This window comes from Canis lupus, chromosome 8 (genome assembly GCF_048164855.1).
Source record: "Canis lupus baileyi chromosome 8, mCanLup2.hap1, whole genome shotgun sequence".
NCBI classification, from domain to species: domain Eukaryota; kingdom Metazoa; phylum Chordata; class Mammalia; order Carnivora; family Canidae; genus Canis; species Canis lupus.
In genome coordinates this window covers 17,802,166-17,821,388 of record NC_132845.1, presented here as the reverse complement: position 1 = coordinate 17,821,388, position 19,223 = coordinate 17,802,166, and the positions used below count along the sequence as shown (strand labels likewise).

Sequence of the window (19,223 nt, the reverse complement as noted above, 5' to 3'; positions counted from 1 at the left end):
GCCAGGTCTCCTAATTGACTCTCATACATGAGCCAGAGATTGTACTCCAAACCCTATGAGTAAGACCAGTATAGGCAGTTCTTATAATTTTCTTTTCCCCTCACCCTGAGACTGTCAACTCTTAGAAAATCTGAGTAGGTCCTAATTTATAAACATTGAATTTACGCTCATGCCATTGAAGCATCATGATAGAGATAATAAGAGGAAGTGGAATCAGGAAATTCAGAGATCCTCAAATAGGTCAGGTGGAAAGGAAGTTTAGAGATCATCATAGTCCAGCCTGTCCATTTTACTGACGTGGTCCCAAATATGAAGTGACTGGTACAAGATCACTTATCTAGTTAGTTCTAGAGTTAGACAACCAATATTTTTCTTGCCTCAAAACCTCTGTTTGGCACTGGTCTCCATTAAAAAAACAAACAAAAGAACCCCACCCAAATGTATCCTGGTTTTAGCTCCAAATGTCACCTCTTCCAACATTGGGTGACCTAATGACTCTCTATAGACATGTTTTCAGTTTTCTCCTCTAGAACTGTTTTCTACCTGCCCCAGTGAGTTGACCTATAAAGACAGTATCAATAGTTCCATTGCCCTCTGGCTTCTCGTTGGGTATAGCCAGTGGGATACTTGGCAGGGTGTTAGCAGTAAGGAGGAAATTGAGGTCAGTGCATTTATTATTATCATGGTGGCCTGGCAATATGACTGTAAGCCTTTGGTGGCTTGTTCACTACTAAAAGCCACAGTTCCTATTGGGAGACCCTCCTTCAGGTGGAACTTTCTCTTCAGGTTTGGTTAACTGCTCCTTTCCTTTGTCCATTCAAATCTAGGGGTGGTCTTGGCTTAAGGAGCCATTTTTTTTTTTTTTTTTTTAGTCCCAAGGTACTTCACTGTTCTGTGTTGGCTTATCTTCATTTTGCCCACACTGTCTGCTTGTTTTTTAAAGTATGTATGTATGTATGTATGTATGTATGTATGTATGTATGTATTTGAGAGAGAGAAGGAGAGGGACATGCAAACTTGGTGCTGAGCATGGAGCCTGACGCAGGACTTGATCCCATGACCCTGAGATCATGACCTGAGCTGAAATCAGGAATCTGACGCTTAATGGACTGAGCCACCCAGGTGCCCTTGCACACACCGTTTAAACAGTACCTTTATTAAACTCTCCTCAGTTACTCCATCGAGTATAAAATCAATTTCCTGCTTGAACCCTGATCACTATACCCTTCTTCTGTTGCCTTATTTTTTTCCCCTCATAGCACAAATGACAAGTTATCTTCAACTTAAGTTGTTTTTGTTTTGTTTGCTTGTTTGTTTTTACTTATTTATAATCTGGCTTTCCTGACCAGAATGTGTTTCCATGGCTTGGCACAGTGCCTGACACATAGTAGGCATTTAATAAATGTTTGTTGAAGGCATCGATCCAGGCCTACAAACTTTTGTAGCTCAAAATTCTCTCTACACATTACAATAAGAATAACAATATAGAGCTTTTAGGCATGAATCTACATAAAGGGGAATTTTAATTCATTTCAACTGCAATATGAATTGCGTAGGCTTTTGTGGCTGGTGTCTCCTATTTAATGTATGGGTTCTATGGTAAAATGTACTTTTGATTAATCCGTTATTTTCCATTAGATTGTAGTTTCATCAAGGCAGGAACCAGGTGGATCTTGCCCATGGTTTATGTCTGAGGCTTTGGACACTGCCCTGTACAACATAAGTTTTACTTTGTGTGAAATACCACGCTGAACATTGGTGACCTGGAGATATAGAAGGTTAGTCTCTACCCCGGGGGGTAGACTTTACTAGTCTTACTGAAGAGACTAACATCTGAACAAAATCACAGGTGATGTAATGGGAAAGTGTTTCAGGATCATAAAGACAGGAAAAAGGCCAGTGAACTCTTTAGATGATCTGGTGAGGGAGAAAGGGGACTTCTAGGAGTTTCCTTTTATGAAACTACTTATTTAGCAGCATTATTTCAAAACTACAGATTCTACAGTGAACTTTTGCACCCCGATCCAATTAGAAGCTGAGTATTTCATGTAAATACAAAGCCTTTCTGCTTCTTGCTGCTGGTTTTATATTTTCCTTCTTTTATTCTTTTATTTTCTTCAGAAAAAAAAAGTGAAAGAAGTAAAGATCATTTTTGAATTTGGATTTTCTGATGCTTGGCCCTGTTCAAAAGATGATGAAATCTTGTTTTTCAAGAGTATTCTTTTAGAGCATCATGAAACTTATCTGACATTGACTACAGGGGAAAAAAATTACCAAAAAAAAAAAAAAAAAAAAGGAAAGAAAGAAAAACTTGTTCTATTCCCCACCAGAGGGAGACAATTTTTTTCCTTTTGCTTTTCAAAACCTAAATTCTGATTAACACAGATTTGAAGAGTACAATACAAGGTTTACTAGGGCTGATTAATACCCAGGGGAAAAAAACAAACTTACAATCTAATTTGTTTACTTTTGTCTTTTAATATCAAATTATTTTCGAGATCTAAGTTCTGTTCTTCCAGCACAGTAAATGCTACTTAACATGCATGGAACTTTAAGAGCTACTTGTTATTTCAGTGTCGACTTTATCTCTAATTATATTAGTATGGATTCAGATAGGATACTGATAATATAACAACGTGGAATAATTTAGCATAATTATTTCCTGTAGTAAGTCGTTTACAAATCAACCCTAGACTAATAGAGACAGGGGCCGGGTGGTGGTAGAGGAGGCCAGACTGGTAACAATGTCCCTTTCTGTTGGCAGGACTCTAGGTGACGTAATATTCTGAAACCCAGTCAGTTTTCAATAAGCTGCAACTCTTTAAAACTTTTTCAAAAGAAATTGACTTACAGTAGTTGCTAATTTAGGAAAAACAATACATGAGCAGCAGCTCCCATCTATGGCATATCTGTGCTCAGGATAATTAAACATTTTATCAAAAATGTAGAAAATTGTGCAAGACCTCCTGTACTTTTAAAAAGTCCAATTTCATGCCCAATTTAATAGAGAGAGTGTGAGATCTACATGTCCAGTGTAATTACTTGGACATTTCATTCTTCTCTATGGTTCTTTTCGGAAACCAGTTCAGAGCTGACCTTGTGTAAATGTTTTTTAAATGACTCTGAAACATTTTACAAATCCAATTAGTGCACAGTCAGATCTTCTCAGCCCACCTCATTTGACACAGGGTGCTGCAGAGTAGCCTTACCGCTTATCGTGATTCTTATTTACTTAACTTTCTTTGTCATTTTTAGAAGGTGTGCAGCTAGACTGTGGAACAGCTCTCAGAAGCTCACATTTAAATGTGGGATGATATGGAGGCTCCAGGTAAAATATTTGTCTGGTTCGGAGCATGGGTTTCTCATCATAATTCAGTGAAGGTAAGTGGATGCTTTGGAAAAGCACAGAGTGTCACTTACGTTTCACTTGCCTCAGGTATCATTTAATCAGCGAGCACAGTTAATAATTCTGCTTTTCTATTTGTCAAGATCTCAATATTTTTTCAATATGAGGTCTGCTCCAGTGTACTTTACATGACACTTTATAATTAGTGGTACTTGAGAATTTGGCAGTTTTAAAAATTCATACAACATTCTTAGTTACAATTTATAAATGATTTTAAAGTATAATTAACATTCATCTTTACAAGTTATATGCAAACAAATATGCAAATTCAGAAATAAATATGCAAACATATAAAATGTTTTTGAATTAAGTAGTCCTTAACATTTTTAATGAAATCAATATTTTATTCATATTTTGCACACAATTTTGAGTACTACTGATTTGAGGGGGTCCACAGCATATAGGCTTTTGCATATTGCAAACTCTAACTACAAGCAACAGGAGGAAATGAGAATGAGTTCCTTTTTTTGATGAAAACTGGAAGGATGATTTTGTAGACAAATCTAGTAGGTGCTGTTGAGTGGGTTACTGATACAATTAAAATGGTTTTCTTGCTCCTCGAGCTCCTTTTTTTTTTTTTTTTTTAAAGTAGGCCCCATACCCACCATACAGCCTAGTGTAGGGCTTGAACTCATGTCCCTGAGATCAAAATCTGAACTGAAATCAAGAGTCAGACACTTAACCAACTGAGCCACTCAGGGGCTCTGCCCCTAGAGTACTTAACCTTACAAGGAACGTCTCCTTCCTTAGGTGACATAGAACGTGTTTGGATCTCAGGAAGATAAAGTTGAGGATATCAATGAAGTGCCCATTTAACTTTTTGAGTTGGTGGTTAATAGAGGCTAGAGAATTGAATTGTTAACCATGAATTTTTGATGTATTAAAGGCTGAAAGGAGAAGAATGTGGGGTGTCAGTATGAGATGAACAGAGGATTATTGGAAAATGCACCTTCAGTGGAAAAGTCACTAAGCAAGAGTAGAGATTCAATAAGTTTACTTATGATTTTAAAGAAAATCTATTCAAAAGGTTAACTGACTCAAAATCTTAGTGTGCTCATTCAACAAACACTCCTCTTTCAAGGTTTGGCTTCAGTTCTTGGTCTTCAATGCAGATTTTTCCCACCAGGGTCTTCCTCCTCTGGATTCATGCTACATTAATAAGTCAATCAGGCAAAGGGTGTTCATACCTTCACTCTGGGGAAGGACTACATTTGGTGCTACGAGGGGTACAAAGAAATATTAAGACTTAGCACCACACAGTTTAGTTCTAAAATGTGCTTTAATTTTTTTTTACCAGTATCTGTGCTTTATTATTATTTTTCTAAATGGCAAATTTCTTGAGGCAAAAGAGTATCATTTATATAAAGAATGGGGAGAAGAATTTATTTTGAGTGGTGGCTCTGCTAAATTAGTAGCTCCTCATTGGAATGCTGTGTAAAGAGGGATTCTGAGGTTGTGTAATAGAACCAATACTGCTATGTTTTTGTCATCCTGGCTCAACTCAGAATCTTTTTTTAGTAGTAGCATTTCTTTTATTAGAGAATGAGAGCTTTATGATCCATTTAATTTCCCTTTTTTAGCTGCTGGAAACTCAAGGGAAAGTTTTAATATAATTTTCTTTGTCTCTTTATTACTTGATTTTTTTCTTTTATTTTGTGGACTATTACTGTACTGTAATTTGTTTTAAACAGCCAGTTGCTTTAAATCTTTTTGAAAGAAATAGATAATTACATATTCTTCTTTCTATAAACTTTATGGTGCCTAGCATAGGTCCAGGGCCCCAAGGAAGCATAGAATATATGCACTTTGATTGCACAGAGAACACTGAACCTGATGCTATCCGGGTCTCATATGGTAAATGCACAATGATGCATGAATGAGTGAGTGAATGAATGAATGAGTTCAGAGGGAATTCAAACCTTGAGAAAGATCATGATGGGATGTGATTTGCCAAGGAAAGCATCAGACTGGAGACGAATCTTGGCTAATGCCTTTAAAAAAGGCATAGACTAAAGATTGGAATAGTAGGAAATGGCTTGGTGGGGAATAAAGGTTTAGCAAGAATTTAAAATGGCAGGAGCCATAATGCAATATTTGACTCTTCCACATGGGCCTATTTACTTGGGTGGAATGTAAGACTGTAGAGATCAACACTTAAAAAAAAAATTCATTCAGCACACATTACTCTAGTCATCCAGACAGTATTTCCAGGCTGTCTTCAAGTGGTTTGTTGATGAAGGTGATCCTGCTACCTACATTTATTTCAAATTCAAAAACAAAAAGATACAAGATGTGATAATTTGAACTTGCTGACTTAGGGTAAAATAATTCATTTACATTCACCACAAATTAATCCCTTCATGGCATCAGAATAAGAAATTGAAATTCTGATTTGCCGCAAACTGCTCCATAATGTCTGTGGGGACTGGCTTTGTTTAGTTATTGTTGTACAAGAGTCTGAGGTAAACAACATATAGCTAGATCCATGTGCATCTGGGCAGGCTTCAACATATTTATTATGCAACTTAAGCATGAAAAAGCCAGATTTGCTGCACTTAGCAAAATAACTAAGTCTCGTTCAGTGTAAAACAAACCCCTACCACCTTCTTGTCAAGTAACCTTGGTCTTTAAAGACCATCCCTACATAATCAGTCACTTCCATATGCCTTTCATTCTTCCCTTATTCGAGGTTTTTTTTCTCAACGTTTTGTTTCTCTGGGCTGAATTTCATCTCAGTTGATTGCCCAATTCACTTTTCATTCAGTCATAATTGTTTTTTGGATTGTCTTAAATTCTCAAATGGATTATGACAATTTGAAAATTAACAATGGCGCCTTAATTGCATGGGGCTGTGTGATCCACAAAACCCTGTTGGCTGATGTTCCCCCCCCCCACCTGTAATTCTTTTTTTTTTTTTAACCAAATGTGAAAAGGTAGAAGCACACACACAAGCGGAAAATACATATGGTTGTGATTTACAAAAATGCTCCATTTTCCAATATTTGGAAATTAACCACAGATACCTATAAAACTGTTTTAATACAGAAATAAATAAAAAGTAATTCCATCAGGCTTGCTTGCTTTCAAACTCAGTTTCTTTCTCTTGTGGAAGGGGCAACATACACAAGCAGGACAATATTTCCTGCATGTGTATGGAAATTAAAATTCAGAAAAATATCATTCTTTAATGATCTAATCTTCAGCTGGGTTCTCAGTGCAACCTGGCAATCTTCTTACTTGTCCCTGGTTGGCTTCCTCAAATTCCTTGTGAGGCAGCTCTTCCTAACCTTTAAACTTGTGTCATTCTTCTCATTCTCAGCTTTAGCCTGGCTTCATGATTCACAGGGACTATAGCAGTTTCTGAGCAGTCTCCTTGGACATTCCTTGCTTCCACCTACAGACTCACCTACGGAAGGACACAGACTTTAACCTGTCTCTCCCTCAGTCTTGAAGGAAGAGGGTTTTACCTTCATTCCAATGTCAACCTTTGGGGTGCATTGGCTTCCATCTCCTCTGGCCTCTCTTCTACATGTCAAGTTCTTTCTTTCCTTCTTCCCAGATTCCCTCTCTTTGGCCTCCAGACATGATCACATTCTACTACTACCTTAACCTCCCCCAGCTCCCTTCTTGTCTTATCTACACTTGGCCCTCTGTGTCCAGCCAACTCTCTTTTCCACCTACAACCCTCCTCCCTGTTCACTGGGCAGTGGGCATTAGGAGAAAAGCCCACACCTGCCTCTGGTAATCACCTAGGAGTTCTTGCCCATCTTGCCTCATTCTCCTCTCCCAGCCCATCATTCCTGCTATTTCCTTGTTTTCAACCCCATTTTAGAGACCTGTTTCTGGATCCTCAATTTTTAGTCTTGCCTGTTTCCCTGATTGTTGCTTCTGTGTACCTCCTCATTTATCCTGGATCCTAATCATACCTGATGGGCTAAAGTTTGGCCTTTTCTACCAAAAAAAGGGGGTCTCAGACATTGTCCTGAACTCTGAAATACTTTGAAAACTGTTTCTACTTCCTTAGCTCCCACTCTCTTCTTATTCCATTGAACCACCTAGTCTTGCTAGGGTTACTGATGACTTCCTGTAGATCCAAGGCCCCATTTCCAATTTTCCACATTTTTTCAGCTTTTTTAAAAGAAGGTAATGTCTATACCCAGCATGGGGCTCAAAGAGCCTAAGATCAAGAGTTGCATGTTCTTCTGACTGAGCCAGCCAGGTGCCTCAACATTTTCTCAGTTTTCAACACTGTTGACCCTTTTGACTTTTTGATGCTTCCAGAACACCTATCAGTATACATATATTTACTGAATGCCTACTGCTCTTGGTTTTTTTTTTTATTTTAAAGATTTTATTTATTTATTTGAGAGAGAGAGAGAGAGAGAGAGAGAGAACAAACAAGGGGAAGAGGCAGAGGGAGAAGTAGATTCCCTGCCAAGCAGGGAGCCCAATGTAGGGCTTAATCTCAGGACCCTGGGATCATGACCTGAGCCGAAGGAGGACACTTAACTGACTGAGCCACTGAGACATCCCATACTGCTCTAATCTTTGAGACACAAAGGGGCATAATATGTGGTCTCTGCCCCCAAAGATATTACAATGTAAGGAGAAGAAAGACAAGCAAATAGGCAAGTACAATCAGTAAATAAAGTCTGTGCATGGAAGATTACTCATTCCTGGGCCTGAACCTGGGACTTCACTTATTTCTGAACTGAGGTTTGACTAGGAGCTACCTAGGTAGGATGGGGCCAAGGATAAGAGGCCCAAAGTCCAAAAGAGAGAAAACATGAATGTTCAGATAACTTCAATCTGTTTGGTGTGATTGAAGTGGAAAGTTTGGCGAGTGTGTTGTAAGAAATAGAGCTCTTCCCTGGACAGAGCAGGGGCCAGGTCATAGAGCGCCATGAGAGCCATTTGAAAGAGTTTGGAAATTATGTAAAGACAGTGAGAGGCTATTGAAAATTAGTACACAGAAGAGTGACATGATCTGAGTCATATTTTAGAAGTATCACTCAGGTTGCTGAATAAATAATGAGTCAAGGGGTAGTGGAGGGATGACAGGAGGCTGGTTGACAGGCTGTGATGGAAATCTAGCCCAGATGGTCATGGCCTCATACAGGCCAGCAGTAATGCGGACAGCAAAAGGTAAAAAGATGTGATGGATTTTAATGGTATTAAGGAGAATAATGGAAAAGGCTTGGCAGCTGATCGAATTATCCTCTGTAATTATCTTCAGTTCCTTGCTATCTCACCATGGCACTTTAACCTATAGAAACTATAGCATTTTTCACTTTTAATTTTATTTTTCTATTACTTACCAGATCTTTTACTAGGATTCTGTCTGATTAATTTCAATCCCCTTTGCACAGCATGATACCTTGTGGCTAGCAGGTAAAACATAAGTGCCATCCGACTTGAGTGACTCCACTTCCCTGGGTAATGCTCACTGTTAATTTTAGTGTACACTTCTCCCCAGGTTATCAGCCCTACCCCGCCACCCTCCTGCACGTCTCCACGGAGGAGACTGCTTCATTTATTTTAAGTTTAAAAAGTTGCAAATCAAACTTTTCTCTTCCATTGAAACTCTTTAGAAATGTTTATTTTTAATAATGTGAAGGCAAATATCCTATTGTCCTTTTACTTGCTTTCTATCGCTGAAGTAAAAATTGCCACAAACACAGAGATTAGAAGTCCAGGTAGGCTTAACTGAGTTTTATGCTATGGGTATTACAAAACTGAAATCGAGGTGTTGGCTGAGTTGGACTTCTATGTGAAAGCTCTGGAAAAAATTCACTTCCAAGCTCTTTAGGTTGTTGGCCAACTTTAGGTCCTTGCATCTGTGGAGCTGAGGTCTTGGGTTCCTTGCTGGCTGTCAGCCAGGAATGCTCCTATGGCTGTTGAAGGCCACCCTCCTTCCCTTTTCATATGGCTCTTACATCTTCAAACAGCAATGTTAAATCAGGTCCTTCTTTCCCCCCACCCCCAGCTTTATTGAGGTGTAGTTGACAAATAAAATGGTAAGATATTTACAACATGATGATTTTATATACATATAAATATATTTGATATATCTATTTTAATATTTTAATATATTTCAATATGTTTTTAATATTCTCTATATTTTTATTTCTAATATATTTTATATTTTTGTATGTTTTATGTCTACACACTCTTATATTTGTATACGTTATATATAAATAAATATATATGTATTGTGAAGGAACTCTTCCCATTGAGTAAATTAACACATCCATCACATCACTTTTTTTTTTTTTTTTGGTGTGAACATTTAAGTTCTAGTCTCTTAGCAACTTTCAATTATACAATACAGTGTTATCAGCTATAGTCACCGTGTTATACATTAGATACTTACACCTTTTCATTTTATAACTGAAAGTTTAGAACCTTTCATCAGCCTTTCCCTATTTATCCTATTACTGCCCCTACCCCCACCCCTAGCCCCGCCCCCCGACAACTACTTTTCTACTCTGGGTTTCTAGGAGTTACACTTTTCTTTTCTTTTCTTTTTTCTTTTCTTTCTTTTCTTTTCTTTTCTTTTTTCTTCCTTTCTTCCTCCCTCCCTCCCTTCCTCCCTTCCTTCCTTCCTTCCTTCCTTCCTTCCTTCCTTCCTTCTTTCCTTCCTTCCTTTCTTTCTTTCTTTCTTTCTTTCTTTCTTTGTTTCTTTCTTTCTTTCCTTCTTTCCTTCTTCTCTCTCTTAAGATTCCACATATAAGTGATACCATGCAGTGCTTGTCTTCCTCAGGCTGGTTTATTTCACATAGCATAAAGCTCTCCAGGTTCATCATGTTGTCACAAATGAAAAGATTTCTGTCTTTGTTTTAATAGTCCTTTGTATATTTGTACCGCATTTTCTTCATTTCAGTATCTGTTGATGAACACTTAGGTTGTTTTCCTACCCAGTTAAGTCCTTTGTGGACTTTGGATTTCTCTGAATTACCCTTCTAATCTTGCTCTCAGCTTCTTAGGACTCATCTGATTATATTGGGGCTGCCTGGATAATTCAGAATAATCTTCCTATTTTAAGTACATCTGCTTAGTAACCTGAATTACATCTACAGATTCCCCTTTGACATGCACTGTAACATATTCATGGGTGTGGTGTTTCATCATAAACACACTCTAAGGACTAGGGTGGGGCATCTTTGGGTGGTCATTTTAGAAATTCTCTCTACTACATCCTTATTTTATTTCTCCCCATAGAAGTTAGGAATCTCTTGTCTCAAGCTGCTTTTAGGATTTTCTCTTTATCTCTGAAATTTGTAAGCTTCACTATTACATGTTGGGGTGTTGATCGGTTTTTGCTGGTTTGGGGAGGGTCCATTCTATCTCTTAGATGTGAATGCCTTTTCCTTCCCCAGATTAAGGAAGTTCTCAGCTATGATTTGTTCAAATAGACTTTGTGGTCCAATCTCTCTTTCTCCACATCTTCTGGAATTCCAATAAGATGAATATGATTCCTTCTCAAACTATCATTTATTTCCCAAAGCCTCTCCTTGTGGGTTCTTAATTGTTTTTCTCTTTTTTTCCTTAGCTTCCTTCCTTTCCTTCAACTTGTCTTCTATGTCACTCACTCTCTTTTCTACCTAATTAACCCTAGCAGGTAGAGTATCCAGTTTAGACTGCATCCCAGTTAAAGTATTTTTAATTTTAGCCTGATTAGATCTCTATTCTGTAGTAAGAGAATCTCTAGAGGTCTCTATGCTTTTTTCAAGAGCCACCAGTAATTTTATAATTGTACCCTTGAATTGTATCTCTGATATGCTACTTAAATCCATATCCATAGATCTGTGGCAGAGTGTATTACTTCTGGTTCTTTCTTCTATGGTGAATTCTTCCATCTAGTCATTTTTTCCAGTGCAGAATGGCTGTATGAGTGAGCAGAGTCAAAAATATCAACCATGACCTTGTAAGAAGTGATCACTTTTCTCTCTGTAGCTTTCTAACGGTTTCTCTTTACATCTCAGGTTGAATTCAGAGGTGTTCAGGATGGTGTGAAAGTTATCTAGGTAAGTTTGGGGAACCAGATGAAATGATGACCACTGTTCTGCCATCTTGTCTCCCTCTACATGCTTATCTTAAACTGGAAAAAATTATAAATAGAAACCACTATACAGTTTTATGTAAACTAATCAGTAGTGTTGGGCATGGTTTTTTCTGGGTAAGAGATGTCCCATCTCTTTTAATACATAAAATTTGTTACCTACTGATATTTTAAATTTACTTGTTTAATCTTTCCACCCTTCCGTCTGAAACTACTGTGTTAAAAGGGGCAAGGATCAGATCTTCGGTAGGAGCATGCCTAGATAGGAATGTCCCAATCATGAAGAAAATCAGGTTTTGTGACCTGAAACATTTGGAGGAGATTTTTAGTTATGGGGAAGGGGAAAGGAGACAGGCAGTATGAGCCTGCTGTAATCATACTAATTACATGATTTTGTTTTCATGAGGGATAAAGAATCATGACTTTTTGGATAATCAAAATTCCCTGATAACCCTAATATTCAGAATGCCTTTTCACTTATTCAGCTAAGTATTTAATGATCATCTACCAGGTTCTCAGGCACTATTCTATGCATCAAGAATAGAGTGGTGTAAAAGGCATGCCAAGTTCCTTTCTTCTCAGGACTTCTTGTTGCTTTATACTTTAATGATCAAAGGAGTAAAGTGACAAAAAAAAAAAAGAGAGACAGGGAGTGGTCATCTCTTCTCATGGATCATTGTACTCAGAGAGCTTCCCATACCAATCTTCCTTTCTTCTTGAAGAGCAGCCTTGAATTTTGAGGGCTCAAGGAGAGATTCCAAAGAATTAGCCTTTACCAGTTTGACTCATCAGGGATATAGGACTAGGGGTAGATAGGGCTGGAAAATTATTCTGATTAAACACTAGTGACTTTTCATTTTTCAAAAGGTTTGGCGTTAAGAAAGGGAGAAATCACAAACAATAGCCTAAGGAGAAAGTTTCAGGGATGACTTTAAATATTCAGCTGGCAAAGATCCAGTTGGTTGTATGGCATATTGGGAACATAGCTGGTGACATGATAAACAGTTAATAGTTCTTTGCTTTTGTGTTATCACCTGTTTGGTGTAACTGAGGCCCGTGATGAGTTCCCAAACAATATCAAAGTGTGAACACAAATTGCCAATCTTGAAAAATCAGTTTGACAGTCAAATAAAGCAAATTCCTGACTTTGTCTTTCTTTGCTACAGAGTAAAGAACACCAATGCCATTGAGCTTGTTTGAGAATAAAGATGAGGAAATTGTCAGTCATTAGGTACAGCACTAGCAAATGAAAACAATGCTTGAGAGGTCATTTATTATGAATTCAATTCAGCTTTATTTGTGGATATAAACTTGTAGTGAGTGTTTCTCCATTTCTTCTTTGTTTTTTCGAAAAACAAAAGCAAAAACAGAGAAATCCACAACACCTATTGTTGTTATAAGGAGCAGAAAACATGTGTAGCCATGAAGATACTGAGAAAAGGCAGCAGATAAATTTGTATTTCTGAAACGAGGAATCTTTCTGATGACTGTAGAAAAGGGCAGGCATAGGAGTAAAGCATAGTGTGCTTCTTGATGAGGATTTCACCCTGGATCCATATTACCCCAGGATCTGACCAGCACAAACCGAGTCCAGTTTTCATGCAGGAAGAACAACCTGCCACTTCTGTCTCGAATCATTTGCTGTATGAATTTGGGCAAGTTTCTTACCCTCTTTGAACCCTCACTTTTTAGAAAAAAATTTTACAACTGAAACAGGAAAACCCTGTTTTCTAGAATGCTACACGTATGAAATCATGTGTCAAATATCTAGTATCTTAATTGGCCCATGATCTGTGCTTCATAAATGGAAACTATCATTGCTATTATGACTGATTTTGCAAAAAAAATAGCATTTCTACATACTTCTCAAACTCTCCCCCAAAGTTTGAAACACTTTGGTACATTTATTATTAGCTTTGAAACACAGATTAAGAAATTGGCAAAAATATGCAGAACATTGTTCCTAAGCCACAGAGGTAAGAACATGCCAGGTATTGTCTCCTTAATCCGTATTTACAATGCCCTGAAAAGTTCTGAGATGGCCTGAGTGATACATCTTGCACTCCTTCCAACATTCTATTGACAGTCAATAGGAATTTAACTCATGTAAAAGGCCTGGATCAGGCTCTCAGACAAAAAGCATTGTAAAGGTGCCCAAGAATCAAGAGGTGTCAAATAAGTGGCCACCATGAAAGCAAATATGTCTGGGTACCCATTAGCTGTAATAAACAGAGTGCATTTGGCAGTTTGATTTCAACATGGATGTATCAAATAGATTGCCAAACTATTTTTTTTCCATATAAAATGTCAGGGAAAGAAGAAAGAGGGGGCTGGTAGTCCCATTGTTGGATAATTGTGTAATATTGTATAATGAGAATGGGCCATCTGATAGTCAAGGTATGTCTGCTGCATAAAGGCAGCACTTTGGCAGGGCAATCGACACTTCTTTGACCAACCTTCTAAGCACTGGCTCAGAGTATTTCAGCCCCATCGTGTAGTAAATGGCCAGTGTAGACTGCCATGTATAGAGGTATAAGCATTTCTAAGGGAAACTTAATTTAGCAAACTATAAGAAAACACTCTTCTTGGAATATATCTTGTAAACTAGGGCATTAAGACTTTCTAAAACATATTGATTCAATATCTCTTGACTGACCTTAAAAAAAACTGTTTAAAATCAATGTCCTTTTATTTTTATCTTAGCATTTAATTTCATTTGCATATGACTAAGTCTGTTTCTTTTTAGTAAATTTAAATCGCGAGAGTTTGGTCCCCAACACAGAAAGAATGGCATTCTCTAAGATAGGGCTGCCAACTCTGGCCAGCAGCATTGCAAGTAAATTTGATCTCTGTGCTTTTCAAAACTTCTTAGATGTGATCACTGACATTTGGCCTGATGAAGGTATCCCTGAGGACTGGAAAAACCCCGAGCTTGCTACTGCACTGACATGCAAAATGTCTTATAATCTGTCTTTATCTTTCATGGCTGCGGTGGTCTGGATAAATTAGACCAAATTGGGCTAAATACTGTCCTTGGCTATACTCACGTAGCTGTTTTCAAAAGCTAATGGGAGCTGTGTGTGCACATCCAAGGACAGAATTTGGCCCCTTTTGTCTTCACACAAACAATTGTTTTAGTTGAGATGATTATTCGTGAGTGTTTTATAAGTGGTGTTTTTGCCCAGTTTAAATCTCTTTTCCCTTTATTCTTCATAGTCAAGACATTTATGAATATGAAACCATGTAACTCCAAATCTTCCATTTCCAGAAAAATAAAAATCCCCCCAATAAAACCTGTGGGTATTGCAAATGAACTGGGACAGAAGTAAAGCAAGTCATAGAAACAACAGTAGACACAGAAGTAACACTGAGGAGAAGTGCCAACGCTCATTAATGATAGCAATCTGATTAAAATGCTTGCAGCACATTGATCCTTGGTCTCTCAAAGGGTAATCTGTCATTAAATAATATTTTCAAGGAAAATATAGAGATCGAATATATTTATTTATTCAGATGAAAAAAAAACTCCCTGAAATTAACCCTCAATATAGCTCTTTCCTTTTCCCTCAAAAATATATTACATAAATCTCACTTTTTTCCAAAGGCCAAACCTTTCGAAAAAGAAGAGAACCAGTCTGATAGGAAAGTTTTTATTACCACAGATTGCAACCTTGGGTCATCTTTGAATTTCCTTCTAGAAAATCATACATAGAATCAGGCTGGGCCTTAAGGTTTTGGAGGGGACTTCTTGCATAAATCAATATGAGATATAAATAATATGAAAGATACCTAGAATTTTTTGACTCTTTGAGGCATTTGCAAAGGTTCACTCATTTCTTTTGTGCTTTGAGCAAATCTCTTTATTTATGGTTTCTTTTTGCCCTTTCTCTGAAGATGATTCATTTAAGAATGTATTTAGTTATACATTAGAACAGGACTTTCAAAGCTCATAGTTATATACACCATCCATGCATTTACAATGGCAGGTTAAATATTTTCAGTTTATGCAGGGTTAATAATTTATGCAAATATAATCCCACTGATTTCTTTGAGTGGTTGATAATTTGTCTAACATAGTGGATTTTTTTTTTTTTTTTTTTTTTTTTTTTACTACCTGCCAGTATGAACAGTTTCCAGGTCTTTGAGACCTATCTTATCTCTGCTTGAAACATTTTGAATTCCAACTCCAAAAACTTGACATTAATAAAACATTAAAGTTCCAACTTAAGCCCATAAAAGTCAAGAAATCCAGAGTTAAGGTCGACCCAGCTCTCTTAACTCTGTTCTCCTGCATGTATGCATGGGTGATGGAACAGCAGTGCAGGCTGTTGCTTAAATCAGTCTTCCTGCATAATCTGAAAATGTAATTGAATTAGTGTATAAAGTATTTACATACCCTGCAGTGGAGAGCCCCACATACTATATTATCCACATCCCCTCTCAGGGTCCTCATTTTAACTCCTCACTGCAGTGTTCCTGCGAGGCTTCCTCAAACATTCAGAAATTGGACTTGCAAATACAATTTCCCTTCTTTTACGAGGCTTCAAGATGAGTGATGCACACTCAGCTTTCCTAGTTGCCTTTCAGCTTCTGGCCAGACAGATAGAGTTTAGGTAACATTCTTCCTTTTGGTTAACATCCTCAGGAGTTGCTAGGTATTAGACAATGCCATTCTGTGGTTAAGGACTATTTTATGCTCTAATTCAACCAGATGCAGAACAGTTGCCATATTAATATGAAAACAGAAACATTAGATGGAGTTTCGGAGCATCTAGCTGTTTAGCGGGGCTTTAGGGGGGATTTTAAGGTCTTTGGTTTCAGACAGAACCACATTCCAACAGAGACCTTATTTTACCACTTAACTGTTACTTAAAACTTCCAAATCTCTGTTTTCTCCTCTGTAAAATGGAGGTAACCATTGTCTTGATTTCTAGGACTCAATGAAATTGTGAGGATTTGAAGAGATGATGTGTATAAAGTGCATGAGGTGTGTAGTAAACACTTAATAAATGGTAGCTGTTATTATTATTATTAAGATTTATTTATTTTAGAGAGAGAGAGAGAGCAGGAGGGGAGGGGCAGAGGGAGAGAGAGTGAGAGAGAATCCTAAGCAGATGCCCTGCTGAGCACAGAGCCCTGGAAAGGGGGTGGGTGCACCATCTCAAGACTCTGAGATCATGATCTGAGCTGAACCAAGAGTCAGATGCTTAACCAACTGAGTCACAAGACACCCCTGGTGTCTATTATTATCATCCCTCATTTTGGTAGGAAATAATAGCATACTGCTTCAGTCCATTCATTTTCCTTCATCTCTCATTGAATATGAGATGGGGGTGGGGTGCCTCGTAGAATTTGAATGTTCAGAAATGTTAAAAATGAAATCTAACAGTAAGCCTAAAAAGATGCCTATCCTCAGCCATGATTCAAAAAAGTACAATGATACCATTTTCTGTCATTCAGACTGGCAAGTAAGAAAACAAATGGTAATATCCTGTGTAGGGTTTGGGGAAACAGGCTTTCTTATACACTACTACTGGTATAAACTGGTATCCCATTTTGACAGGCAGTCTGGTAATGTATATAAAAATTTAAAACATGCGTCTTGTTTGACTCAGCAATTCTACTGCTAGAAATTTATCTTCAGGAAATAATCAGATGAATTTTCAAGAATATTCATAAAAGTCTTATTGAAAAATTGTAGAGAACCTAAATGTTAATATGGGACTGTTAAAATAAATTATGGTGCAATCATACAATGGGATACTACGTAATCATTAAAAATGAATGAATTTTACATGTGTAATGGGTTTGATTGAGTAGTCATAAATTGCAGGGCAGATATTTGAATGGCTTCTATTTTTTTCCCCATAGCTGTTACCACTGCTCTCTGTGGAACCTCCCTTTTCTTTCTGAGCAGCAGATTCGCTTAACCATATCTCAGTCTGTTTGTGGAAGTTTTCAATCACTTTTGGTCATTTAAATAGTTTCATTCTGTTTATTGAGACCTAAGGTCAGCTTCCTGGGTCTGTGACCCATGCAGTTGTACAAGTCTGGTATTCAGAAGGTCCTGAACTTCATTTAGTATGTGGCTGTTGCTGTCTTGGCATTCTTAAGAATGTTATTTTACTTATTTTTTAAAAAAGATTTTATTTATTTATTCATGAAAGACAGAGAGAGGCAGAGACATAGGTAGAGAGAGAAGCAGGCTCCCTCTGCGGAGCCTGATGGGAGACTCGATCCCAGACCCTGGGATCATGCCCTGAGTCAAAGGCAGATGCTCAACCACTGAGCCAACCAGGTGTCCCAAGAATTTTATTTTTGAATTTGTGTTTCATAAGTGAAATTTGATAAGATAATGGAACCTGTGTATGAGCAGAAAAGATAAATGCAGTGAATGCACCTGGCCTCCTTTCCCATCCCATTGGCACACAGCATTCTCAATGCTTCTGAGCACAGAATTCCAGTTAAGCCACCACATGTGGAGTTTAGTGAGACTCAAGTGGGTACAAGGTAAGGGAGTTCCATCTCCAGCTGAGCAGGTGGGGGCCCTAACAGCTCCAAGAGACCATTGTGTTCCATGGAAACCAAAACTTGCTTTGAGTGCAGAAAGATATAATGGCATTCTAAGAAAGGTGAATGACAAGAAACCCTATCATGTCCTTTCATACATGTTTTAATGTCTTACACCTGTGTATTTGCCAACCACTTGTGCTGAAATGATGGCATAGAAGTAAAGGGAGAGAAGAGAAACACATAATTACATTTCCTCTAAGTCTTCCCTAACTTACTGGTAAGCTGAAGGTAGACAGTGTTGTAGAAGGTATACCTATCCAGGGGTGAAATTAATACAGTTGAGTTAGCTTCCACCTATACATGTACAGGTATGAGCTGTAAAATGCAAGTTGTATAATTCTGGTAATTCATACATGAGTTAAAAGCTGTATATTTCCATTTGAAACTGATACAGAAAATATATGAATGGTCATATCCATGCTAATAATTTTAATTTTTAATTTTTCTTTGCTTAGAATATCACACAGTAAAAAAAAAACAACAAAAAGCAAAACAAAACAAAACAAAAACCCCCCATGATCAGTTGATGGAAAGACTGCAGAAGAACAGAAACGGATTTATATTTTAGTACTTAATGTCACTTTTTTACTACTTTTTGAACACGATCCCCTCAGATGAACTGAACCTCACAAATCCTTTAGCTGGCCCTGATGCTGATGGTGAAAGAAGCAAATATATTTGCTACATTTGTTGTTGTTGTTTCTTAGCATTGTTGACAGCACTCTTCTGTCAACAGTCTATGATTTTCTGGGAGGCATCTGTCCTTAGTCCATGTGACTAGGAAGTAGTTGATTTCACAACTGGCTCCAGGGGCTCATGTGAGACTCAGGCTTGGTCAATCAGAGTATTTCATTTTCCTGGGCATATTGATTGGTTTGGAGATGATCATTTGAGCCACGTTGATCCATACAGATCCTACGACTTGTGTAAGAAATAGTAGGAATAGAGTCTCTGCCTTTTGTTGCTAGAATTTAATCTTAGGACAGTTGATCTTGGAGCTGCTGGTAGACACCAGATGGACCCCAAGAATACTACCATCATGAAGAATGGCAACAGTGAGAGGTAGATAGAAAGCGTATCCTGGTAATATCATTTTAGTCCTTGGATTAAGCTATGCCTGAAGCTAGCTGGAGTTTTTAGGTTATGTGAAACCTTTTGTGCTGAAGATAGTTTGCATTAGAT

At 37.7% G+C, this 19,223-nt stretch overlaps 1 long non-coding RNA gene across 2 annotated transcripts in view; it reads left to right on the top strand.

The window, feature by feature from the left end:
- Positions 1–1,643: 1,643 nt before the first annotated feature.
- Positions 1,644–19,223, top strand: part of LOC140637902 (uncharacterized) — a 38,536-nt gene continuing 20,956 nt past the window's right edge. Inside the window, exons 1-3 of one of the 2 annotated variants that reach the window (XR_012035001.1) lie at positions 1,644–1,778; positions 3,256–3,381; positions 11,392–11,433. This is a non-coding gene — a long non-coding RNA (uncharacterized lncRNA). Of the gene's footprint in view, positions 1,779–3,255; positions 3,382–10,587; positions 10,687–11,391; positions 11,434–19,223 lie in introns of those variants that run through there. The other variant, XR_012035000.1, reaches the window with a different exon arrangement.